Here is a 12,360-nt window from a genome sequence, read left to right on the forward strand (position 1 = left end):
AAAACGTAGAACAGGAAATCCAAATCCCAATTACATTAGGAAAATATGTTTAAAAATTATCTCTGACATAATTCAAAGTTTATCTTTGTATCAGTTTGTCAAGGGATAGAATTGCCAAGCAAGTATGAATATAACAATGCATTTTCTATCAGCTATAAACAGTACTATGTATTTGTATTTTACACTGCCTAATCCCTACTCAGTAATTAGAAATGTTGTAACAGTTTTGAAAATGAGAAATGACACTCTTATTTTATATGTCCTCCAGAACGCATCCACCAGAAGATCCACAGCAAAGGAACATTTTCCAAAAGGAAACCAAATAATTTATGTTTAATTTCATTGTAAATTCACTGTGATGGATGCTGGAATTAATTTTGGAGATGTTATGCTCAGCAGCTTATATTGGAATAAGAGTTCTTTGTGACAGAGTCTATTTAAAATCATGCTGGCAATACACAGAATCTTGATACTGAATGAACAAGTCAAAGGAGTTATAGACAGCGAAGTTACCATCTTTCTTGACCATCTCTCATGCTTTTGTAAGCAATTGTTACCCAGTAGGATGCTCTACTCTCTATGGCAAGTTCCATCTGAGTCCTCCAGCTGTGTCCTGCCAGTTACAGCTAAATCTGTAAATGATTATTCAGCCAAAATGCCAAATCAAACTTTGGCAGTGTGAAGGTTATAAAAAAAAAATTACCTCTAGAAAGACACTATCACTGGACATTACCTATTTTTCATCTAGATCATTTACGGGGTATTTCAAGTATCTAAGATAATTAGATATTAGTATGATAAAGCTCACTTAGATGCCTTGACACAGGAAGTATTCCCTTTTTTCCTTGACCCAGACTTGGGTTAGACATAGCGCACTAAATATAAATTGCACAGAACACAGAATGAAACAGCTGCTTTCAGGAGCTGATATCCGCATTATGTGTATTTTGAGGGCTCTGTGTTAGAGCACTCGAGTCCAGTTCTGTGAACTGGATGCCTGTAGTGGCTGGGGTGCATTAAATGAATTAATTTTATTTTTAAAAAAATCCAGTTAGCACACTTGGAGACTACTCCACAATGGGAATCAAACCGCGTTAGCTGGGCACCACTCGGAGACTTGCTTGAGCAGGACACTCCTAATCCAAATTCAGATGCTGATGTGGGGGCACCCAAAGTCAACCACTGGGAAACAACATGCTACATTTTCATCAGCATTTTGTATATATGTAGAGGTGAGAAGAGCGAATATGAAAATGACTTTGTGGTCAGCACAACAAGAGTTGTCAACACACGTCAACCCATGTCAACACATGGGTTCCTGCTACCCTTGGTGTGTTATAAATACAACAAATCACTCTAATGTCTTTATTCTGGGGTTTTCTCTTACGTGCCAATGTAACGTGAACTGTGAAAAGACCCTGCACGAACACTGCTGACACAGGCCTGACTCCGCTCAGGGAGGAGACACAGCCAAGAAGCACAGCAGGAAAGCTCACCCAGCCTGGCTTCTTCTGTGTTCCTCTCAGGTTCCCAGTGTGCGCCCAGCATCGCGGCGTTTAGTCGCTTAGCCGGGCCTGCGCTGACATAGCCAAGTGCTAAATTTGTGGAGAAGTGGAGCAGTAGGGAGGGAGGTCCCTTGCAACGCAGAGCAGAGGCTGTAGAGCCCGCGGAGGTCAGCTGCCCTCGTCCCCCCGTGCCGTGAGCGAGGGTGACCGCTACAGCCAAATGCCGTGTGACTGCAATTGCAGACCGAGTTACAGTGCTTACACTCAAGGAGACTGAACCGGGCTTGCATAGAGAGACTAGGGACGTTTCCTAACTTTGGGGTATTTGATCTTCCAAAGTTTTGGTTTTCATACAGTTGTTTGGTTTGTGTGACTATGCACTACTTCAGAAACGGATGTCAGCTTTTCAAATAGGCTTTGGGGAAATACGTGCTTATGGGAAAAATTTCAGTTCAAACAAAATTGCATAGTTCTCACAAAATTGTCCAGACCTTTTCGCAATTATGTTACATCATATGTATAGTTTAAGCAACTCTGGATCATTTCATGGCTCAGCTTCTTATCTTTTTATAGTTGTGCTACTGTGACTCCATTCTTTCCCATATGAAGAAACTTAATTAATATTTTATATCCTTCTAAATTGTGAATACAATTTACCATAACAGTACAGAAAATAGCAAATACACATTGTCCCCTGCCAACAGAAAATCCTTAACAGCTGTTTATTACTCATTTGCAAAACATAAGAGCAATGGAATTCCATTACTTAGAGAAACTGGCTGTTCCATGATATCCTTGGCAACAAACACCGCACTTATCTTTTTGAACAATAGACTCCCAAAGTTTCTCCAGCCTACAAAAATAAGACAGTGAAGAATACTTTTTCTTAACTGTAAAATGCTAAACAACGGGAACTGACTCACAATTTTGTTTCATGAAAACTAACCTTTTCCTCTCTCTCTCCCCCCAAAAAAGAAATTTGCTCACTGCAACTTGCAAGAAATGTTTCAAGCAACCATCTCTTTCACAGGAAGGACTTTTTATTGAGGTCAAGACTTTGGCAGAATGAGAAGAAATTCAGACTGCAATCTGAGTAGTATAAGAACTTACAAACAACATTAAGGGAGTTACTTAGACAGGTTTATAATAAACCGTAGAGAAACTGCAGAGCAGAATTTTTTCTAACTGTTCAAAACTTGGTCTTAAATACCAAGAAAAATAAAATCATGGCTTACACCACAGATATTTCACATATGGTTTTAACTAAATAACTTACAAGTTTCCAATAGCTTTAAAAAGAAATATCTACGGCATACCAGATAGATGCTAGCTCCTCAGAAAGTCAGGACATGCACATACCATCCATAATCTGGTTTCTATATTTAGGTAAGAACTATACCTAAAGCCATGGAGGTCAGCACTGAATCAAGTCAAGCATATTTTAACAGACATGTCTTCTAGACAGTGTTTACCACTGTACATTTCTCCTAAACCCACACTAAACATCATGCCATTTGAAGACCTGAGATGGAACTCGCGCTATTAAAAAAGACTGGATAGTGTATTCACATACCTCAATAATCCTGTCGTGAATCTGTAGCCCTCCATCCTTAGCAGCAGGCCCCGTGTCAACTATTTTCGACACGAAAATTCCTTCGCTAGATGAACCATCTTGATTGTCCTTTAAGGATGAAAAGAAAAATATATAATTGTACCTTGCAGTAACTCTAGCCCTCAGCTAAAATTTGTCTGCGTCACAACAATGCATGTAATTTGGAAGAAATATTCTTACTGATGTCTTAGTACGGAATTACTTAGTGCTAATGAGAACACCCGATACTCCCATTCTGAAAGATTAAACAGCCAGGAATGGACTTCCATTAGGCACATGAGTTGCATGATAACCATTTTCCTCTGGCTTAGGCCAGCTCAGTAGTAATTGTCATTACAATTATTCTTAATGTAAAATGCAGCGAGACGGTAGCCTGCTTACACATCAAACAACCATAAGACAACGGCGCATTTTTATTTTTAGTTGTACAGCTCTTCCCCTGGAGGCTTAAAAATAAAACCATGAAAAACAACTTACACCTAACAAGGTATTTTCATATTCCTGTGTATTGTGTCACCAGCGTCTACCAGTGCAGAACAATGTCTCAGAAAATTGAAAAACTCTAACTATAAAGAAAGAATAGCTTTCAAGTGAATTTACTAGGAATAAATTGTGATTAATGTCAGATTTCCAAGCAGCCAAGAAGTAGTTCTGAATACTTTCTAAATTACTAGGACAAGGTATAATCCACTCCTTGATCTAATTAAAGTCATATGCAGCAGCTCCAGCCAACAAGCATCCAGAAAAAAATACATTAGTGAGTGCGTGGTGCAGGAAACATCTGCTGAAATCATAGAATTCAAAAGTAGGTTGTTTAAGTTACATCCCTTCACCTGCACAGAGGGCTGCTCAGTCTCTGGTGGAAAGGGGAGTAAATAACATTTTCTTAATGAACTGTAAAGAGCCTAAAGCTGTGGGCCCTGAACTCATGCAACATCTTCAAAGCAGTACGGTCTGCCAAAGTGATACCATGGGTTTCACCATTTTGGGAGTGCCCCTGCACCAATATTAATGCTGCTAGCTGTGACGATGTGCAAGAATAAGCACGTTATGAGAGAAAAGACAGTGTAGTCGCTAGACATCCGACACAAATCTGAATGTAAGAATTGCTCTGAAACAATCCCAAGAGAAGCAAATGCTTGTCAGCAGCATTTTTCCTCTAAGCGTTGACCTACATGCCTTCCCCAACTGGAAAGGGCAAACATATTTTAACAATTAACATACCACGCATGGTCGGCCACCAATAATATTAAATCCAAGAGAGCCAGAGTCACGATGAAGGACGAGAGTCAGCGCTTTAGTTTCTTCACCCTACAAAGAACAGATAAACATATTCAAAACATTTGCGTGCACTGCTAAGTTGGACAGATAATACTTCTATGCAGGTTTCTTGATTTCTTATTATTTTTCCTTCCATGTAGTTTAGAGAAAAATGGTTCGAACAACTTTGCAGGAGCAAAGCCAGCAGCTCCCAGCTCTGCTCTCCAGCCCCCCACCCTCCTCCAGCAGCGCCTCTCTGTGAAACCCACCCCGTAAGATTTATGCGTATTTTTTATTGAGATCTACAGTGAGACACTTAACAGCAACAAAAGATATTTATATGTAATTCTGGTTCCTGCAACTACTTGACCTAGTCATATGTGATGTGTTATTTAAAAATCTCCATGTTTCCAGTAGTCAAATTCTTGACGTGTCCAACTTTTGACGGTGACTGAATCTTAGGACAGCATTTCTGTATTGCTTCTCTCCGGTACTAGCTACAGGGCATTGTTTTAAACAGCATCAAACGTGAAGTGTTATACAACAGAAATTCTCTGGTGAGTTTTAGAAAACAGCATTAACAATACTGCTACAAATTTTGCGATAGGCTGAGGATGCCAATTGCTATTCACAGTGCCTGCCATGAATATTTTTTTGCTTGGAATTCTAACACTAGCAAACCAGAAATCTTCCATTGTTGAACATCATTATGTTAATTCCCTAAAATAGGAAATTCTGCAGTGAACGGTTCTCTGATTGGACCAAAAATGTACAACAAAGACTGGATGGACCTGTAGCATTTGGGGGACTGTGTAAACGTGATCGGTTTTCCTGCCCTCTTACCCCAGCTTGTTCCTAACTACAGATGCAAACTCACACAAGGTGTCCTTTATGGCACAATGATGCTTCTTAGGTCTATTAACATTCCGTAAGACAAAAGTAAGTGCATGTACTGTTAAATCCTCACAATGTACTAACTTCAGTCTCAATCAAGTGGCTGTTATTTACAGCACAACACTACAAAACTATACAACAGACAACAGCAGAACACTACAAAAAGCCATTTGAATAACAATTCTTTTTTTGAGGGAAAATCAGAATAGGATCGGTATGTTGTGCATCTACAGAGATATATGAACCCTGCTACCTCCGAGATCTTTTTCTTTGTTTTATCCAAAGGGTGAAAAAGTTATGAACACAAAAAAAGTTTGAGGAAGTTATCTTACAAGTCTGGTTTTCATAACCAATTAATGACAAAAATGACAACAGTTACATTGTAATTCGACACAGATGTTTTTAGTTTGTGCATTTTTCTTCTAACATGTCAATTTGAAGTTGTCAATCAAATATTAATGTCTATTAAACTCATAAAGAATGTCAAAGTAATCCTGGATTACCGAATTACTCCTACAGATTTGGGGCTGATACCAAAGCCCAGTTCCCTGCCAGTATAACCTGTCAGAGCTCCACTGACCGGCAGGCTCGGAGCTCCGCTGCAGGGTAGCTGCACCAACACGCTCCACCTGAAAATTTGGATGACGATTTTTGCATCAGTTTGTGATCATTATCTTTCCTGCAGGTCAAATAATTAATAGACTTGGACCTGATACTGAGAAACACGAACAAACTCTGACCGGTTTTATGTAAATTTGCCTACACTTGGCACCAGTGAGATTTGGGTACTCAGAAGAGGACGGAAAAACGAAGTAAAGGCTATTTCCCTGCAAGTCTTCAAACTCAAACCTCAGACAGGATTTCAAAGAGCAGATTTCCAGTCCTGTAAGACCACTTTCAGGCACCGGTAATTCAGGATTTGAAAGACAAGGACATGCTAGCCTCGCTGTTTACTTCCCTTATTATGCCTTTTTAAGAAGGCAAATCAATTAGAACAATCAAGAAACAATTACGACATTGCTCTCAAGGCACTTTCAGTAATTGAAGTTGAATGTTTTCATTAAAGCTTCTTAGGTGGCTATGATTTGATGCTTTTATACTGAGCAGAACAAGTATTAAAGCAGGGGGGGGTTGAATGAGTCAAAAATTATGGGGGGAAAAAAAAGGTAATGCAGTTTTTCGTAGGTATTCCTGAAGAACATCCACGGGGGGGTTAAAGAAACTTTCCAGCCTGTTCTAATGGATGTGTACGCTGTCTTCATCTTCTCTGCGTACGCAATCCTCAAGTCACTGCAGAGCGCTAATCCCACCATCGGTGCCCAACCGCCCTGGCACCGGGGAGGCAGCAGTAAATTGCCTTTAACACTCGGGCGCTTTTGCACATTCGTGTCTCGTGTCTTAACAATTTCTTTAATGGCCTTCTTCGCTTCATAAGGAAGCCACGACGCAAATGATTTTTCCAGGGCTCTGCCTTTCTCTCCTGCCCCCTAACGCATCTCGCGTTCCAGCGAAACAATCATTAAACGGTGAGGTAACTGTGGAAATGCGGTGGTCGGCATCCAGCCCTGCCCCGGCATCTGGTTCGGCAGCAGGCCTGATGGTTACTGGCATGTTGTATTCCCACAGCTGAACAGAACTCTTAAACATAATTCTTGAAATTACTGTACTTCCCAGCTGAGTAATGTGGAGCTAATAGACTGCCTTTCCCTTTAGCTATTGCAAGACTCTAATTTCTTTGGTAGTGCTGTGGCTAAGAAGGTCTCTCTCCGTTACGGGAAGCACGGAGCTCCTTGTTTACTGGCGAAAGCGCTGCCAGGGCCAGCCCGGCGGATCCTGCCCGGGGACAGGCTGACGAAAAAACAGCATCTTGTTTTGAAGGACTTTATCTGGCTTTTACACAATTAAAACTTGCATTACCACCTCCACAGAGGCATTAAACCAGACATCCTAAATACCAGGTCACAAACTGTTTCCTGTACGTCTGATACGTTTACTGCAAGTCCGTCCCTGCCGTTGGTGGTCAGTACAGCAGAAGGGCTTCTTCCACCGCGGGCTGCAGCCGGTACCGCGGGCTGCTGCCGACTCTCCCTCACTCATTTCTTCCCAAAGGACTCTGACGGCTGTGTACATAAAGGAACGACCAGATCAGCTTATCAATAGGTGTGAACAGTGGTATGTTTCAGCAAGGATTAAGCGTTGTTTGAAGAGTATGAGGTTTTCCTTGAATATTTAGACTTTGATGTTTCAGGATTGACGTGTCCGAGCACAGGAAATGCTAATTTTGAGTAAGATGCGCTGTCTTCCCTACCACTCCCTCCTCAAGCTCACCCACAATAAGCCTCACCTCTCCCCACCAAGGAATAAATATCCACTCTCTCAATAAACCCTCAAACTTGTCTTTTGGAATAAGCACAGATCAGGCGTCCAGTAAATACCCAGGAAAATGAAAATGTTCCCTCAGTGGCAACACGCTTGGAAAAACAACTGGAGTCACTTAAGGCACATTTATTTACTTAAGGGACTTATAAAATTGTGAGATATTTACAGATGAGTGTATATATAATATATATTTTATGCATGTCTTCTCTCAATATAGTTATGGCAGTGTTATAAAACTCACTTCAGAAATGGGAGATCGAAGCACAGGAGAGCTGTGTGATTCATGCAGTATCACAAAGGGAGTCTATGCTAAGGCAAACTCAGACCTGGGTCTCAAAAGCTGCTGAAAAAGTTTGCCCCAGCCAAAAGACCACGAGTGTGGGTCTTTCATGAATGGCCTAATGTCCCTCAATATCGTATTTCCCCTTTAACTAAGCATTTAAACAGAACTGCACGGGGGCATTTCTTCTGTTTTGACTAGAGCATATGTCATCTGATTTATTCTAGATTGGTTCTACATCTGTAGCGAGAAGCAACCATGAGGCAAGGAAGTCAGAAGATCATTTTTCTTCATCTACCGAGGAGCCAGAACATCCTACAGTAAGTTTTGGAATCGCCACATTTAACCTATGAACTCGGTTTGTTAGTGCTAGGCCTACTTGCGTTTTAACGTAGACTGAACAATGGCATCTTACAACAAAATATATGAAATATGAATAACGATTCTAATTAAATAATGACAACAATGGCACTGCATGCTTTGCATAAGCAATTACTTCTGAAATGGAAATAAGTTATTCTTCATTACCATACATGTAATCCATGTGTTCAGGGACCGAATCCTTAGTCCAGTTATGTGTGCCCTGCTGAGCGTTACGATCTGCATCGCGCACCGCACAGCCCATGCCAGCGCCTCTGAGAAAATAACCTCTGAGTATAAAACTTGGAAGCGTGCCACAGCCCAAAATTGGTAAAGCATCCCCTGCACTAGGTGCTTACCAAGGGGCTTTTAAAAAACCCTCTCATGCACAAAGATGCAAGTTTCCCGATTGTACTTCTCTGGGAGCTGGGCAGACTAAAGCTGTTAGTATTGGAAAGCTGCCCAAAATGCTGTGAAAGACATGTAATTGATTGACCGCTAGACCACAAGTCTGTGGTGACATGACACCTTCCAGCTTTCTTCAGATTAGGCGCTGCTTCAGAAAACTGTATAACAGCCTTTTGTAATGCAGCTGAAAACCAGCACAGTCGTCTGGGCCAGCTGTACGCATAAACTTGATAAAAAGTATTGCTGGAAACTAGGTACCGTGCACATTTACAACTCTGCGCAGCAGCACCTTTCACGCTCAGGGCAGCTCGCTACGCTTTACAGAGCTGAGTAACGCAAACCCAACATTATCAACGCTAGCCACAAGGAGATGAAGGAGGAGCAGTGCGAGAATAATGTTGGGCGGTTTGGATCGTGTCAGAAACGAGGAGGTAGAGGTTCAGCGAGATGATTTCCCGCAGCAGGATGGGACGGAGGGATTTCCTACCATCAGCAACGCGAGAGGGAGCAGAGGCAGCTGTGTGCTAGGCGGTGGGAGAGGAAAGCTTCGCAGCCATCGCAAAGTACAGGGGGCTGTAGGAAAAGGAGGAGGTAGAAGAGAACTGTCCTGAATCTTAACATCAGTGTGAAGCCCCTGATTTAAGTTTTACTAAGATTTTAACCAGCCAATATTGCCAGATGTTAAAACAGAGCATTCAGTATTAAAATACTCTTTCTGTTCCGAGTTAGCCAAAACTTTGTGGGTTGTTTTGCCCTGGATTTCTCAAAAGAAAAAGAGAAAAAAGACAAGAGAGACTCTAAGATGAAGTTTTGTTTCCTTTACACAGCTTTCCAAACCTCAACATTACCAAAGGTGTGAATACAGATGTTTGACAGTTTTGAACAGTTCAATACTGCTGTGTCTGTGGTAGCACATTCCAGGTCACGGGGAGGACTTTGAATGTCTTCATTTAAAAGATAATTGGCTTCAAGGGCTTCCCTCGATGGGGAGCCTCATTCCAATTAAAACTTAGGGATTGTTGTAGCTCTGGCTATTGATTCCAGTCATTTTATAAATGAACTAATTCTGAGGGGCTGAAGTCAAGTTAATTTTTCTCCTCCTAAATCGAGCTTTTGAAGAACCCTGTGTGACTCTGGAAACAAAATGCAAGTACACAGCAGCTGTCCTGTATTTGGACATGGAATTAGTTACAAAGACAATGGCTTTCAGATCACTAAAAAGCTGGGAAGGTGTCCCAGTTGCGTAACAGTTAATCCTAAAAACAGCATTCTCTGGGAAGCCACGCTCTGGGACGGTAGGTGAGCTAAGGGTCTGGAAAGCATTGGGTTCAACAGCCTCTTCCAGTTCACTCCCCTTTGCGTTCCTCCTGGGAGTTGATTTTGGGTGGTTTAATACCATTTCCAGCCCTGGAAACTCCAGATTTAGAGCCTTCTTCGGGGAGAGAACTGAGAAAAAAATACTAATACCGCGAGCTTGGTATTTTGATGCCTGAGCTGCCATATGTGGTGCAGATACCAACGATGGTCGCATATATATATGGAAACCGGTACATGACGGCTATTAAAAGCCAAAGCTCAGGCATCCCGAAGGCTCCGGGGCCGGCCGGACCCCTCAGGCCAGCTCCCGCTCCCAGGCCCCGGCCCCCCCGGGCAGGTCCACGGAGGGAGGGCGGGGGGAGCCCCCACGCCGGGCCGATGGCCCCGTGGGGCCCCTCCTTTCCGCAGGAATCCCCCCCCGGACACGGGCGGGAAGGCGCCTCCCGCCTCCCCAGCGGCTCGACCACCCCCCCGAGCCCCACACCGCTGCCGAGGGGTGGCGCGGCGGACGGGACCCCCCCCCCCCTTCCCCCCCGGTCTCCCCTTACCTTGCCGGGGGAGGCGGCGCGGGCTCGGGCCAGGGCGTCGAGGCGGGCGCTGTACTGCGTGAAGCGCTTCTGGTAGCGCAGCGCCGTCACCTGCAGCTCCAGCTGCGCCGCCGCCAGTCGCGACAGCAGCGACTGCTCGCGCTTGCCGGCTCGCAGCGCCTCCTTCTTCAGCGCCTTCTCCAGCCCCGCCGCCCGCGCCTGCAGCGCGGCGCCGTGGGCGCGCAGGGCCCGCAGGCAGCCGTGGCCGCCGGCCCGGCGCTCGCCGTGGGTCAGCATCAAGCCGCAGCCCTGCTCGCAGAGGCCGGCGGGCCGCGCCTCGCAGCGCTCCCGCATGTGGGCTTCCACGTCGCGGAGGTTGAGGACCTGGCGGCAGCCGCGGTTGCGGCACTTGGCCGGGGAGAAGTCGCAGGTCTCGGCGTGCTCGCCCAGGTGTTGCAGCGGCACCACCGCCTCGCAGCCCCGCGCGTGGTTGTCGCACTTGATGTCCAGCTTGAGGATGAGGCTCTTGAGGGGCAGGACGTGGTTGAGCTCCTTGGTGGAGATGCGCTGGCAGTTGACGGGGCAGCTGCCCTGCTGCACCACCCAGGGCAGCACGCAGCCGGCGCAGAAGACGTGGCCGCAAGGGGTGGTCAGCGGGTCCTCCAAAACTTTGTTGCACAGGTTGCATTTGAAGTCGGGATCCACGTCCCCGTTGAAGCGATCCAGCTCGAACCCCATCCTTCCGCTGTGCCAAAAAAAAAAATAGAGAAAAAAAAAAAGGGGGGGGGGGGAAGCCCAGCCAAAGTAACCAAAGTGCGGAGACGGGACGGGGAGAACGGGGAGAACAAAATAATAAGAATAATAATAATAAAAAATAAATATCAACCAGCTACTCCTGCCGCCCGAGGAGGAGCTGCGGCGCCCAGCCCGGCCCGCAGCGGTGCCGGGGAGCCACGGCGGCCCCGCTGTCCCCGCCGCTGCCGCCCCGCCGCCGCCTGCGCACAGCGCCGCCGCGCGCTGCCCGCCCCGCCCCGCCCCGGGCCCGCCCACCCGGGGGTCCCCCCCCACCACCACCCGCGGCCGGAGGGGGGGACACACACAAGGGTGGCTTTGTTTCGGGGGGTGGCAGGTACGCGGGATCCCGGGGATGGGCGGGGGGCTGGCACGGAGGGGAGGGGTCCCCCGGGGGGGGGGGGCGGGGAAGGGTGCGGGGGGAAAGGGGACGGTGGCGGGGAAGCGGTGGGAAGGGGGGGGTGAGAGGCGGGAGGGGAGGAGGGCAGGGAGGCGGGGGGATGCGGCAGGGTGGGAGGAGGCGCGCAGAACGGTGGTCCCGTTTCACGTGCGGTGAAAGGGTGAGGAAGGGGCAGGGCTGGCCCCGAGGAGGGCGCTGGGACACGGCGGCAGGGGACAGGCAGAAGTCGGGGACTTTGGAAAGGGGCAGGGGCCAGGCGAGCTGCTTAGAGGCTGGACTGGCTCTTGGGTGGGGGCAACATCTCCCTTCGGTGGGGCATTCTTACGGTACCGCCGGGGGAAAGCGCAAAGAGAACCCTCTGACGAAAAAGGGGTACGTTTTTTCTGTGTTTGCATAGCCTGTTAATGTCCCCTTCATGCCGCTTGGGTGTAAGTGGGGGAGATCGGAAAAAGTTACCGCTTTTGATATCTGTTTCTGCCTGGAGATGATTTAAAAGCCCTCCAGAACACGCTACAAAAAGCGAGCCAGACCACACCTGAAGTACCAGACATAGCATTAGGCAAAACCAATTTCTCTTACAAGGCAGATATTCAAGTACTGAATAAAGCAGTAAAAGAGAACAGCTT

At 46.0% G+C, this 12,360-nt stretch overlaps 1 long non-coding RNA gene across 2 annotated transcripts in view; it reads right to left on the bottom strand.

The window, feature by feature from the left end:
- LOC309675262 overlaps nucleotides 1-10,615 on the bottom strand; it is an 85,161-nt gene extending 74,546 nt beyond the window's left edge. The window contains exons 1-3 of one of the 2 annotated variants that reach the window (XR_014269477.1): nucleotides 10,564-10,615; nucleotides 4,342-4,428; nucleotides 3,079-3,186 (exon numbers count right to left, since the gene is read on the bottom strand). This is a non-coding gene — a long non-coding RNA (uncharacterized lncRNA). Of the gene's footprint in view, nucleotides 1-2,813; nucleotides 3,187-4,341; nucleotides 4,429-10,563 lie in introns of those variants that run through there. The other variant, XR_014269478.1, reaches the window with a different exon arrangement.
- Nucleotides 10,616-12,360: the final 1,745 nt, after the last annotated feature.

This window comes from Vanellus vanellus, assembly GCF_965231255.1.
Source record: "Vanellus vanellus genome assembly, chromosome: 9".
Classification (NCBI taxonomy): domain Eukaryota; kingdom Metazoa; phylum Chordata; class Aves; order Charadriiformes; family Charadriidae; genus Vanellus; species Vanellus vanellus.